Source organism: Balaenoptera musculus, chromosome 6 (genome assembly GCF_009873245.2).
Source record: "Balaenoptera musculus isolate JJ_BM4_2016_0621 chromosome 6, mBalMus1.pri.v3, whole genome shotgun sequence".
Taxonomy (NCBI): Eukaryota; Metazoa; Chordata; class Mammalia; order Artiodactyla; family Balaenopteridae; genus Balaenoptera; species Balaenoptera musculus.
Genome location: NC_045790.1, coordinates 111,323,280 through 111,336,592, shown reverse-complemented (window position 1 = coordinate 111,336,592; position 13,313 = coordinate 111,323,280). Strand labels below are relative to the sequence as shown.

The following is a 13,313-nucleotide window of genomic DNA, read 5'->3' as shown; positions in this document are numbered from 1 at the left end:
TGGGGGCGGGGGGGGGGGGGGAGGCGTTTAATAGGTGCAGAGTTCCAATTTACTGAGATGATAAAGTTCTGGAGATGGACAGTGGTTGCACAACACTGTGAATGTACTTAATGCCACTGGACTGTACACTTAAAAATGGTTAAAATGATAAATTTTATGTTATGTGTATTTTACCACGATAAAATAATTGTTTAAAAAAACTGTAAAGTTGTGGAAAGAGTTGTAAAGAAAAGCAAGAGGGGGGACTTCCCTGGTGGTCCAGTGGTTAAGACTCCACGCTCCCAATACAGGGGGCCCAGGTTCGATCCCTGGTCAGGGAACTAGATTCCACACGCCGCAAGTAAGAGTTCGCATGCCGCAACTAAAGATCCTACACGCGGCAACTAAGACCCAGCGCAGCCAAATAAATAAATAAATATTTTAAAAAAGAAAAAAAAAGAAAAGCAACAGGGCTAGGAAAGATGATGCAACAGGCGGGTGATGATGGAGTTGGGTTGAGGAGCTCCCGAAGGCCTCTGTAAGCAGGTGCTTGCCTCCCCCCACTGGATCATGAGCTCCTGAGGAACACAAGTGGGGCATCCACATCTGCGTCCCCAGAACAATAAACATTTAAGTCAAGACACTTGTCCAGACTCATACCAGGAAATGGAGTAAGACCCCAAGCCCCACCCATCAAAAGGCTTTGCCAGGACTGAGACACCCAGAACTCAGTGGTCCACGAAGGAGGCTGCCTTGTGCCCAAGGCTGAAGATGGAGTGACCAAGGAGGACACTGGTGCTGCTCCAGAGAGAGCCAAAGCAGGAGCCCCCCGACCGGGAAATTCCACTTGCGGGAAATAATCAGCAATGTGAACCCGAAGTTTACACGCAAGGATGCTCCCTAAAGTTACGTTTATAATAACAAAAAATGGGTAACAACCACCTCAATGTCTAATAACAGAGGAGTAAGCAGATCATGGCATCTCCATATAATAGCAATTACGCAATTATTAAAAAATCATATTTTCAGTAACTGAGAGAAACATACTATAATGTTAAGAGGAACTATGATCCGTGAATAATGTATATAGTATTATTTTTCTAATTTTGAAAAAAAAAACATAAAATCAAAGGAAAGAAATAAACCAGTCTTAATGTAGGTATCTCTGGATGGTGAGGTTACAGGTGATTTTTGTTTTTATTTTTGTCTTTATACTTTTCAGTATTTTGCAAATTTTTTTCAGTGAAAATGTTCCTTTTATGAATGGGGAAAAACGCACTTAAAGGGCCTCGCACCATGCCTGGCTGATGTTCGGCAGTGACTTCTAAAAGCAATACATACTGCTTCTGCACCACCACAAGGAGGAAAAGGCTGGTAGTTTTCTTGAAAGGAGGAAGAAAGGATACAGAGCAGAGCTACAAAACCAGCTGTAGAGGTGAGAGCGGAAAGAAGTCATCCGAAAAACAATGTGAAGGACCAGGACAGCAACTTTAGACTGCACTTTGCCCACAGACACGTCCTGCTGCATGCACAAGCTTTACAAGCCAACCACGCTGCTGGCACCTTACAGAGCAACCCAGCCCTCAGCTCAGGCCACACGGGGGGCGGGGGGGGGCGGGAATCAACAAGTACAGTTAAGAACAAACTCGACCAAGACTTTTGGCTCAAGTCACGAGGGCACGCCTCCCTCCCAGAGCAGACTCCGACGTGCCACCCACAGAGACTCGGTGATATCACCGACAGCACAGCCCAGGTCCTCCGCGCTCCCAGGGGAGGAGGCCGGTCCAAATGGCACTTTGTACACCCAAAAGCTTGTCATAAACAATTTTATTTCACCGGAAGGCTCACCATCTCTCACTTCGCTCTCATCTCCAGCACCACAGGCCACGCCTTTCTTTCTTTTCTTTTTTTAATTGAAATATAGTTGGTTTAAAGTATGTGTTAGTTTAAGGGGTACAGCAAAGTAATCTACTTATATATATTTTTCTTTTTCAGATTATTTTCCATTATACATTATTACAAGATATTGAATGTAGCTCTCTGTGATATACAGTAAATCTTCGCTGTTTATCTATTTTTTTAATTGAAGTATAGTTGCTTTACAGTATTGTGTTAGTTTTAGGTGTACAGAAAAATGACTCCGTTATACATACATATATTTTTCAGATTACGCCTTTATTTATTTGTTCAAATGACAGACCCAAGGTTCCCAAGTCTGTACAAGCCCCAGAAAAGGATCTTCAGAAAGAAATCAAGTTATGATTGGAAAAGAAGATAGTCTAGGGGCTTCCCTGGTGGCGCAGTGGCTGAGAGTCTGCCTGCCAATGCAGGGGACACAGGTTCGAGCCCTGGTCTGGGAAGATCCCACGTGCCGCGGAACGGCTGGGCCCGTGAGCCACAATTACTGAGCCTGCGCGTCTGGAGCCTGTGCTCCACAACGAGAGAGGCCGCGATAGTGAGAGGCCCGCGCACCGCGATGAAGAGTGGCCCCCACTTGCCGCAACTAGAGAAAGCCCTCGCGCAGAAACGAAGACCCAACACAGCCATGAATAAATAAATTAATTAATTAATTAATTAAAAAAATAAAAAAAAAGAAGATAGTCTAGTTTGCCCTGACTAAAATATGAGATTTCAGGACACAAACCCCAACAGATCTCTGCTGGAAATTTTATTCTTCAGAGGGAAACGCATCACTTTAAAATCTAGTGTAGATGGGCCCTATTTAACACCTGCCCACCCATAACAAGATACGCACATTTGACAGTAGAGAAGCCTCATTATCAAATTTAGGAATACGTGTACTGGCCCAACTGGCCTGTTCTGGTTTGAAACAGAAACAAACATAGAAATGAACAATCCTAAACCGGCAGAATAATGAGACATACAACCAGCATACAGCCATTAGCAGCATGAGTCAGTACTTTGTGCAAGGCAAAAAAAAAAAAAAATCTTGAAAGCACAATAAAATAATCCTTCAGGAAAAAAAGAACTGAAATTTAAAAGGGGGTGGGGGGAATGGACCAACCAAAAGGCATAACAAACATCCCTCGCCCGGCTCCAGGCAACTACACGGTGCAGGAACTGGTTCTGACTTGCCATTCCTGAAATTCCTCTCTCCCAAGGTTTTCCGGCTCTTCCTTCCCCAGGCTCTCCTTTTACCCGTTCGCGCTTGAAGGAGCCCGGAGAGGACCCAGAATGTTGTAGGGCATGACAGGCCCCTCACCATGCAAGCAGCATTAGGGAGCCAGTGGTAACTGAAATTCACAGGTAATCAAAAAGGCTTGTGGGAGAGGAGCTAATTCATCACCTCCCCTAACCAACCAGCTAACCAACAGTGCAGAGCCAGGCTGAAATCAAATAGAAAGGATGGGCCAAGAGGCAGGAAGCAGGAAAAGGAGGACTTGACCCGCTAAAATGTCTCAGTCACACAGCCAGGAGAAGGTTCCAAGGAGGTTTAACAAAAAAAACAAAACACAACACAACCAACATGTCTGTGGGAATGCCAAAATGAACCAAAACAAACTTCCCACTAAACTGCACAACCACCGTATGTCCAAGCAGAGTTGTCTCCAAGGCCCTTTACAAACAAGCTACCGGTTTGGCCCAGAGGTAACCTGGGTCTCAGCCCTCACCCGTGACCAAGACTGGGGTCAGTCTCCCGAGTATTAGCCTCAGTCCTTCCTATGGTCTCCCATAAACAGCACACACCCCAGATTTGGCTGAGTAGCCTAGCTCTTCTAGGCCATTCTGGTGCTTCCAGGCAAAATCAAAACATTAGCTGAGGATAGAATTTGGGGTGGTTCCACCAACCAAGGTAACAGGAGAAAAAGATCAGGAACTAGGAGAAACAAACCAGAAAACTAGGTAACCAAAAACATACATTTTCATCATCCTCCCGTGGACGGAAGTGCTTTGCTGCAAATAGTATGTGAGGCTCCCAAGGGACCCAACAGATACCCAAGGCAAGACATAATTATTCCCATTTTACAGATGCAGGAGCTGAGGCTGAAACCTGCGTACGGTAACCCAGTGAGGACCAGAATCCAGGCTCCAAGAGACACACTTGCCCAAACAAGCAAATGATTATCTGCCATTCCCAAAGGAAAACAGTTATCCTCAAGAGGCAGGACTCCCTGGGCCTCTGCTTGTTGTCCTTGGCATCTAGTATCTTGTACTGGTCTGCTGTGCCTTAACCCGAGCTGCAGGAACAGCCTCAGAAGAGGCAGGCACCTCGGATCCAAGGACAGAGACCTACCACCACACAGCCCAGGTCTATGTAGTCCTTGAGGGTTCCAAATGCTGCTCTTTCCCATCCTCGTCTCCCCACAGAGCCCCAGCACGGAATAAGCAAGAACCCGGTGATGTTTTGTGCCCTGAAGTCTTCCCCTGGCCATGCCTTAGCCCAGCACCTGTGGCATCCACCTGACGGCTCAGCACAACGGGTGGCACCACAAGTGGCTAACTTCCACCCTAGGACTTGATGGCAGGCATACGAACAGCCATAGGAGAAGCAACTATTAAGCACCAACTGTGTGGCAGGCCCTCTCCTAGGCCCTTCACCATCTTCAGGGGGAGGATGCAATGTCCCCACGTATGCCAATGAAGGCTCTGAGAATTCCAGAGTTCTCCGACAGAAGCAGGATTTGCACCCCAAAGCCTGGGCCTCCCCAGTCCCACCTTCCACCACAGCACTGCGCACACAGGGCTAGATGGCTGCAATTGTATTCGGAGAAAGCACGCTACGACTTCAAACGGATGATTACAAAAACCAAACTAGATTAGGATATACAAAGCACTTAAAATGCATACCAAACCTTAAAGGAAAAAAAAAAAAAAATCTCAGGGGCAATTTAACAATCCTGTAAACCAAAGCCTTCTAAAGGTTTCTCCCGGGCAGCCATTTAGCAAATGACACACTCCGGAGAGCCTCCCCCAGCCCCCCTTCTCCCACTTCCTTCAAGCGAACCATTCCCCTGAAAAACACCTCCTCGGCTTGCCAAAGGTGGCTCGGACCTCCCACGATATTTAGAAAGAGGGAGAAAAGAAAAGGAAAAAAACGCCTTCCAATTTTATGTAGGCAAATCCACTCTTCAGAGGCCCGCGATTTCAACAATGCTAGGTGTTACTTAGGAGGCAGAGGTAGGGGGGGCGGGAAGAAAGAAAAAGGAAAGGAGGAAAAAAAACCCATCTGGCAGGCCCTGAGCAGCGACATCCTGTTTATTATTAAACATTTTCAGCAACAGCGCATTAAGTGTTTTGAAAATAATCCTCTTCTTCCCGCACTCAAACCGCGGCCGTCTGGGCGGCTGTTAACCCCCTGTCCCTGGCACACAGGCCGGCAACCCCTGACCATCAACTTCGGGGACCCCCGGGGGAACCCGAAAAGGCTAGGCGACTCCACCCCCGACCGCCGGCCCCGAGGGTCGCCGCGACCCCGGCTCTGCACCCCGGAGCCGCTCTCGCTAGGAAGCAAGATGGGGCCGGGCGGCAGGAAACCAGCCCCGACGCCCCCGACCGCCGAGGCGCTCGCGGCCGCCAGAATGTGGGGCGGAAAGGCGACTCCGGGGGCTCCGGGGACCCGTCCGCCCCGACGGCCCCTCCCCCGGAGGCCCCCAGCCGCGCTGCGCCCAGGCCCGGCCCCGGGGTGCGGGGGCGCCAGGGGCTGCGGGCCCGGCGGGGGGAGCGGCCCGACCCCGCAGTCAGCCGAGCCCAAGCCGCGCGGCGCCGCCACAACAATGGCGAGCTGGCCGCCCGCCGCCCCCCGGCGGCCCCCGGCCCGGCCCCGCGGGCCAACGGCGGCGGCGCGGGGCGGGCCGAGCCCGGCGCTCGCGGACAAAGGTCGGCCGGGCCCGGGCGCCGCTGTCAGTCAGCCGCCGCCGAGACAAAGCCGGCCGGGCCGCGCCGCCTCCATCTTAGCGCCGCGCCCGCCGCCGCCGCCGCCGCCGCCCCGGCCCCGCGCCGCCCCGCGCCCCAGGCCCACCTGGTCTGATTCCGCGGGCGCGACTGGGCCGGGCGATGGCGGTCGGGCTGCGGTCGGGCGCGGAGGCGGCGGGATGGCGGCGGATTGCGAGGCGGCGGCGCGGCTGCTAGCTCGCTCCCTCCCTCCCGGGCTCGCTCGTCGCTCGCTCGCTGGAGCCTCGGAGCCTATGTCTAGCCGCTCGCCTCCCTCTCGCGCTCGGCTCCCCGCCCCCCGCCTGCCACCGCCCCCGCGTCCTCCCGCCTCCTCCTGGCGCCGCCGCCGCCGCCCGCAGCCGCGCCTCGGCCAGCGCAGCGCCCCCTGCCGCGCCTCCCGGGATCCGCGACGCCCGCCCGGCCCCCGGGCCTGAGAGGGGGCTGGGGTCCCGGGAGGGGGAGGGGTATGAGAGAAGGGGGGCCTGGGAGGGGGAGGGGTTCGCGGGAGGGGCCCGGAGGAGGGGCTGGAGGGCCTAGGGGACGGAGCCGGGAGAAGGGGCCTGGGAAGGGGACCCGAGGTGGGGGGGGTCCTAGAAGGGGCCCCCGGAGAGAAGGGGGAGGGGTCCGTCGGGGGGCAGGGCTGGGAAGGGGAGGAGGCCCAGAGGAGGGGGTTGGGGCGAGAGGCGGGGAGAGAGGTCCGGAAGAAGGGGGGCTGGGCTGGAGGGGGCCGGGGCGGGTGAGGCCCTGACGCAGGGAGGGTTGGGAAGGGAGGGGTGAGAGTCCGGATCTCCGCCCCCTCCCCTTGCAGAACCGCAGCGCCCGCTGCCAGACCGTGAGCCCGGATCTTGTTAAAGTACGTATTTGATGTAAGCACGGAAAGGAAACTGAAGTAATAGTACATTGTTACTTCAAAAGCAAGGTTGTTGCACAGTCTAGATACTTTATTCCATTTTCGTAAGATGAAACATAATAAACCAATTCTCTTGAGTGTTTGTGTATTTGTGTGAATGCAAGACAAAAGGTCAGGGAAAATGCGCTCTGCTCTCGGTTACCTCTGCGGTGTGAGGTCGCGAGGGCTGAGGGGGATACTCACTTTTAATTCTAGATGCTTTGGCAATTAGAAAAACAAACAATTTGAAAAAGCAACGACAAAAAGAAACGTATCTGGAGCCTGGAATCCAAATCATTTCTGGCAATTGTCCATATACACCATAAACACCAACGGTGAACGCCAGCCGCAGGGGAGTGGTTGGTCTCATTTAATTCCAACTCGGTGTTAGATATTATTGTTCTAGTTCACAGGTGAGGAATGGAGACTCTGAGAGGCTAAGTAACTTGCCTGAGGCCACACAGTCAGACCTGGAAGGAAAGTTAACCCATTTCAGCCTGAGTAGGATTAGGGTTAGGGTTATGGTGAGCACTGAGCAAGGTGCCTGGCACACAGTAGGCGCTCAATAAATGTTTGAATGTAGTTGGGGACTTCCCTGGTGGTTCAGTGGTTAAGAATCTGCCTTCTAATGCAGGGGACGCGGATTCCATCCCTGGCCTGGGAGCTAAGAGCCCACATGCAGTGGGGCAACTAGAGAAGATCCTGCATGCTGCAACTAAGACCCGACGCAGCCCAATAAATAAATATGAATAAATAATTTTTTAAAATATTTGAATATTGTTGAATGGAGGAATGAGTGTCTGGCCCTTGACCTTGTTGGCTGGGAGGTAATGGACTCTGGAACTCTTTAAGAACCAGGAGGTTACCTCTTTTTATTATCCGGTGAGAGAGAACAAAAAAAAAAGATGAAAAGTTTGGAGGGCTTTGAGTGCTCTGGAAGACAGGTGAAGAGATATCACAGATGGCAAGCAGAGAGAAAGTCAAGTGGGCAGGTGTTCTGCTCCGGTGGCAGATCTAGAAGGGGAGTGACGCCCTCTGGGGACAGCAGAGTCTGCTAAGTCCGTGGGATTTAAATGGCAGCGGGTGCTTCACTTGTACCACAAACCCTAGGTTTTGTCCCGGATTCAGGAAATCATTCTCATTCTGCACTTTTCTGGGGTGACAACAGCCACGATGATGTGTACTGTTTATTGAGCACTTTTCCCAGCTGGGCAGGCTGCTAAGCACTTTACAAGAGATAATTCAATGCTTGGGAGACAGTTATTATTGTTCCCACTTTATGGATAAGGAAATCGAGGTCACTAATGGCATGGGTGGTGGAGCAAGGATTTGAACCCAGCAGTGCTACTCTTTGACGTTTGAGCCTTTCCTGGGGAAAACAAGGCTAAGATGCTGGGGCAGGTAGGGGGGCTGTTGTCTGTGATCTGATGCTGTCAACTGGGGCTGGCACCTGGGATTTCTCTAGGACTGTGAAGGTGCCCATCCAAGCTCTCCCAGAACTCAGGACCCAGAGAGGACAGAGGTAGGAAGGGGGAGGAAGAGAGCAGAGCATGAAGGCTGGACCAAGACTGGACCTTGGGGTCATTTAGCTCCAAGAGACTGCCTGCGATGTAGAGAGGGACATTCAAGGAGACGGTTTCATTTCATTAAAGTTACTAAAAAGTAAACAGCAATACCTAGGGCTGGAACACTGAAAGGAGGTGTGGAATGAGTGCACCGAGCAGGGCAAAGCTGGGGAGAGCTGGCATGAACCAATGGGCAAGAGTTTGTTCAGTTTAGGCTCTTTTTTTCTTCTGCTGCTTTTAAATATCAGGAAACTTGCAACTCTGCTTAGGAGTGGAGAAATCTCTTCGGACCCCCAAACTGAGCCCAAGGGAGAATTTCATCTACCTCTCACAGCGAATTACAGATTTCTTGAATACATAATTTTATTTGTCCCAAAATGTGATCACTGTTTTTTGTTACATTGAAATTTAATATTTTTGCATAATACTTGGGACTTCCCTGTTTGTGGCACAGTGGTTAAGAATCCTCCTGCCAACGCAGGGGACAAGGGTTTGAGCCCTGGTCCAGGAAGATTCCCACATGCCGTGGAACAACTAAGCCCGTGTGCCACAACTACTGAGCCTGCACTCTAGAGCCCGCGAGGTGCAACTACTGAGCCCGCGAGCCACAACTACTGAAGCCCGTGCGCCTGGAGGCCATGCTCTGCAACAAGAGAAGCCACCGCAGTGAGAAGCCCGTGCACTGCAAAGAAGAGTAGCCCCTGCTCACCGCAACTAGAGAAAGCCTGCATACAGCAACGAAGACCCAACGCAGCCAAAAATAAATTATTTAATTAAAAAAAATACTTATAAATATATTTCTTTATTCACGATTTTCTTTTTTAAAACCACGTTATGGCTAGATATGGATCTCCTTTGCATTAATTTCACGTGGAATATGGGGAGCCCTGTCATTGGTCAGATTCAGGTTTTATTTTTCCTTTCACTCCTTTGGAAATTTGCCTCCCTTTGTATGCTCCCTCCCTTCTCTCTCTCTCTTTCTCTTTCTCTTTCTCTGCTTTTTTCTTCTCTAACCCCCACTGGCACACTCCAACATTCCCTCTGTCACAGTCCCAGGCTTGCTGATGGTCGTCATTTTTATACATATCTGTGTCCCCTACCAGACTAGGCGCTCATCCAAAGAGACTCACTGAATTATTCATTTTTTAATTCCCCAACACCTGGACCACAATCTGTGACACTTCGTAGGTGCTTAATGAAAGATGATTGAATGAAACAAGAAAAAAATGAAGGGAGAGAGAATCTTGAGACTCTCAGAGCAAGAATTTGACCTCTGCTAGTGCTCTGTCCAGCCCTGGCCTCAAAAGAAAGCCAGGAAAGCTTCCCCTCATCAATCCACTGCCTGGAGAGTCTAAGACTTTGCTGGGTTTCTTTCATCCCTCCATCAAGAATACTCCCCTTTTGGGGCTTCCCTGGTGGCGCAGTGGTTGAGAATCTGCCTGCTAATGCAAGGGACACGGGTTCGAGCCCTGGTCTGGGAAGATCCCACATGCCGCGGAGCAACTAGGCCCGTGAGCCACAACTACTGAGCCTGCGCGTCTGGAGCCTGTGCTCCGCAACAAGAGAGGCCACAATAGTGAGAGGCCCGCGCACCGCGATGAAGAGTGGCCCCCGCTTGCCGCAACTAGAGAAAGCCCTAGCACAGAAACGAAGACCCAACATAGCAATCAATCAATCAATCAATCAATCAATCAATTTTTTACTGAGCATTTTCGGGTAAGGAAATTAAAACACAGATTGAGTTCCCACAGGGAGCTGGTGACAGAGTTGAGTAGGAAGGAGAATGCACATTTGTTGAAGGTTTGTTGTGGCTGCACCCACTTTCTCTATATCCCAGCCTCTTCACCATGATTTTGTGAGTTAGGGTCTATCATCAACCCCATTTTACAGATCAATCGGTTGAGGCTACCGGATCTTCACCCACCACCGCCTGGCTGTCAGATGGATAGGAGAGCCTCTCTGGCCATCCAGACCTCAGAAAGCTCAGGAAAATCAGTGTCCAACTGAAGGGAAGGGAAGTGGAGGACCACTAGACACTGACCACAAACAGGGAGCCAGCCTTAAAGCGCTGGCTCAGCCCAGAGCCTGGGGGCAGCCCCAGCAGCCTCTCCTGGGGGCCCCATCTAGCTTCAAGGCCAAGCCACCCTTCACCCTTCAGAGCCTGCATCTTGTCCACAGCATGGCCATGCACACCACCCACAGGCTCCAGAAAGCACAGAGGCCCAGCCAGCTCACCTCCGCTCACCTCCTCAGTGGGTGTCCAAGCTAAAGCCAGAAGCAGGCACTGGGTCTATGCCTTTCCCCTGGACTTGCCCCCAGCATGGAACCATGGTTAAAAAAAAGTGCAGGAGTTGGAGTCAGACGGACCTGAGTTAGATTCTGTCTCTATCCTCATTTACTGTGTGTCTTTAGACAAGTGCCTCTGATTTGTTAAGCCTCTGAAAATTGGGGAAGGGGTCTGTCGTGAGAAGTTGAATGAGATGATGTATATTGGCTGTTAGCACAAGCTGGCATCTAGCAGGCATTCAGCACATGTTGGTTACTACTGTTATTCCTTTTTCATCTCAGACACATTGGAGCTTCCCTTGTCAGTGATCACTTGCTGTGTAACAAACAGCCCCAAAACTTAGTAGCTTGAAACAACAAATTGTAATTTCTCACCACTTGGTGGTGTTTTGGAAGGGTCTTCTCTTCCACCTTGTATTGACAGGGGTCACTCATGCCACTGCACTCTCTCTTCCACCATGAGGTGTCTCATGCTCCAGGATTCTCCTTGTGGCCTCTCTCTCCAGCAGAACAGTCTGGGCTTCCTTATAGCATGGCAACTGGCTTCCAAATGAGTGTAGGTGGAAGCTGACAGGCCTCTTAGGAGTGCATTCTGTCAGTCAAAGTGAGTCACAGGGCTACCTCAGAACTCCCCCCCGCCCCACCGCCGATGGAGGGAGCAGCATATGTGTACAGAGAGGGGAAGATTGATGGCAGATTATTTGTAGATAATCTTCCTGGTTCTCAGGACCTCCTGTGCTTCCCCACCCCATGTCTTATCCAAACCTCCACTCATTCTGTCTAATGAAGACATTCCATCTGACTGCAAAAAATATTTACTGAGATCTAGTATGGCAAGGCCAGTCAGAGTGCTGAGAAATGGCAAGATGAGAAATAAATCATCTGGGACATCCCTAGTGGTCCAGTGGTTAAAAATCCGCCTTCCAATGCAGGGGATGCAGGTTTGATCTCTGGTCAGGGAACTAAAATCACACATGCCGCAGGGCAACTAAGCCCGTGCACTCTAGAGCCCACACGCTGCAACGAAGATCTCATTGCCACAGCTAAGACCCCATGCAGCCTCATTAATTAATAATTAATTAATTAATTAAAAATAAATGAATCATCCCTCTGTTCAAGAAACTCTCAAGTTAAGGGGTTTTCAAAAACAAAAAAACCCAACAATGATAAAAACTGATTCATCAAGCTCTCACTACCTCCAGGTGTTACCAAGTCCAAGCTCCTACTGCTTGTGGCAAGACAGGCCAATAAATCAAGACATGAGTTGTTGGCCCAAGAAATAGCGACTTTATCAAGAAAGCCAGCAGACCGAGAAGATGGTGGACTCGTGTCCCAAAGAACCATCTTGCCTGACTTAGAATCCAGGCTTCTTTTATACCGAAAGGGGAGGGAGTAAAGTCAAATATTTCCTGGTTCAGGTCAGCCTCCAGGAGGGTTGTGTTAATTTCTTCCTTCCTGCAGTCATTCTCAGGTGGGCCTGATCAGGATGTTTCCTGTGAGCTAAATAAAGGTATTTTAGCTTACTGCTCATTACCTGGGAGGCAGGGTCCCCAGAGATGGGCCATGATGTATAATTTAAGCTTATAGGCAACATCCCTTTAGTGATCAACTTGTAATAGGATACAAAGTTTCTTCCCTATTACATAGGCATGGGCCCGAGCTGGGCCTGAATCATTGGAGCCTGGCTCTGGCCTGGTCTAGTGCATCCTCCTGGCCCAGAACTGCAGTAACTTGCAGTACAATCTAGGAACGTGAGGCCTACAATTTGTGCAGTGAACGTATGTGCCAGGATTCCTGGACGGGCCTGCTTTCATACTCTCTGCACCTGTTCTCCAAAAGGCAATTGTACTAATGACAGAGAGTGTGAGTCCCAATTACAGTTCAGAAAATGTTGTCATCTTAACTGGAGGGAAAAAAGAATCCTAGTCCGGGGAGAAATCGGTTCCACCTGGGGAGGCTGGGGGAGCCTTCTTGGTGCAGGTGCTTTTGACACCAGGCTTTGAAGGAAGACTGGAGTTTAATCAGAGGAGACGGGAAGAACATTCCAGATCGAGGGACCAGCTTGAACAAAGGCCCGGAGATGGGAGCATCTGGGCACTGGGAGGGGACCACGGGCTGGCTCGTAACCATCAGAAAAGTGGCCACATCCCAGGTAATGTGCATTCCAGTAGGAATGGGAGCCTTGAGGTAAAAATACGACACTTGGATCTGAACAGACAGCTGGGGGCCCAGCACAGACCTTGGCACTCACATCAAGGTGGAAAGCATCTTGGTCTCAGCACCTGACATAGGTGGGCTTAAAAGCAAGGTCTCCTCTGAGGGGCTCATGCCAAAGGGAGTTCAGGGCAGGGAATGCTGGCAATTTCTCTTCACATCACACCTGAGTCTTAGGAATTTGCCCTCCATTTTCATCTAAGGAGAAAGACCCAGGAGAAGGAAAGAGCCAAGACTGGGGAATAAAAGAAGTGTGAGGATAAGATTTAAAACTTGGCAACTTCGGGCAAGTAAAAGAAATCACCACTTTACACAGTGGAAAATGTTGGGCACCTCATTCCATTCCTTTTGCTCAGCACTCGGTGCGATTGTTTTTCTGTATTATTTCATTTTGTATTGAAAATTTCAAATGTATATAAAAGTAGAAGGAATATTATTATGTCAGTGTATATCTCTAGAAAGGTAAAGATCTTTTAAAAAATATTCAC

General features: G+C 50.3%; 1 protein-coding gene across 15 annotated transcripts in view; it reads right to left on the bottom strand.

Annotated features, from left to right (window-relative positions):
* Nucleotides 1–6,181, bottom strand: part of PRRC2B (proline rich coiled-coil 2B) — an 85,682-nt gene extending 79,501 nt beyond the window's left edge. For 10 of the 15 annotated variants that reach the window (XR_005020364.1, XR_005020365.1, XM_036856141.1 and 7 more), the window contains exon 1: nucleotides 5,960–6,180. The gene's annotated coding sequence lies outside the window, so the exon portion shown is untranslated. Of the gene's footprint in view, nucleotides 1–5,959 lie in introns of all 15 variants that reach the window. The other 5 variants (XM_036856150.1, XM_036856151.1, XM_036856152.1 and 2 more) reach the window with 3 other exon arrangements.
* Nucleotides 6,182–13,313: the final 7,132 nt, after the last annotated feature.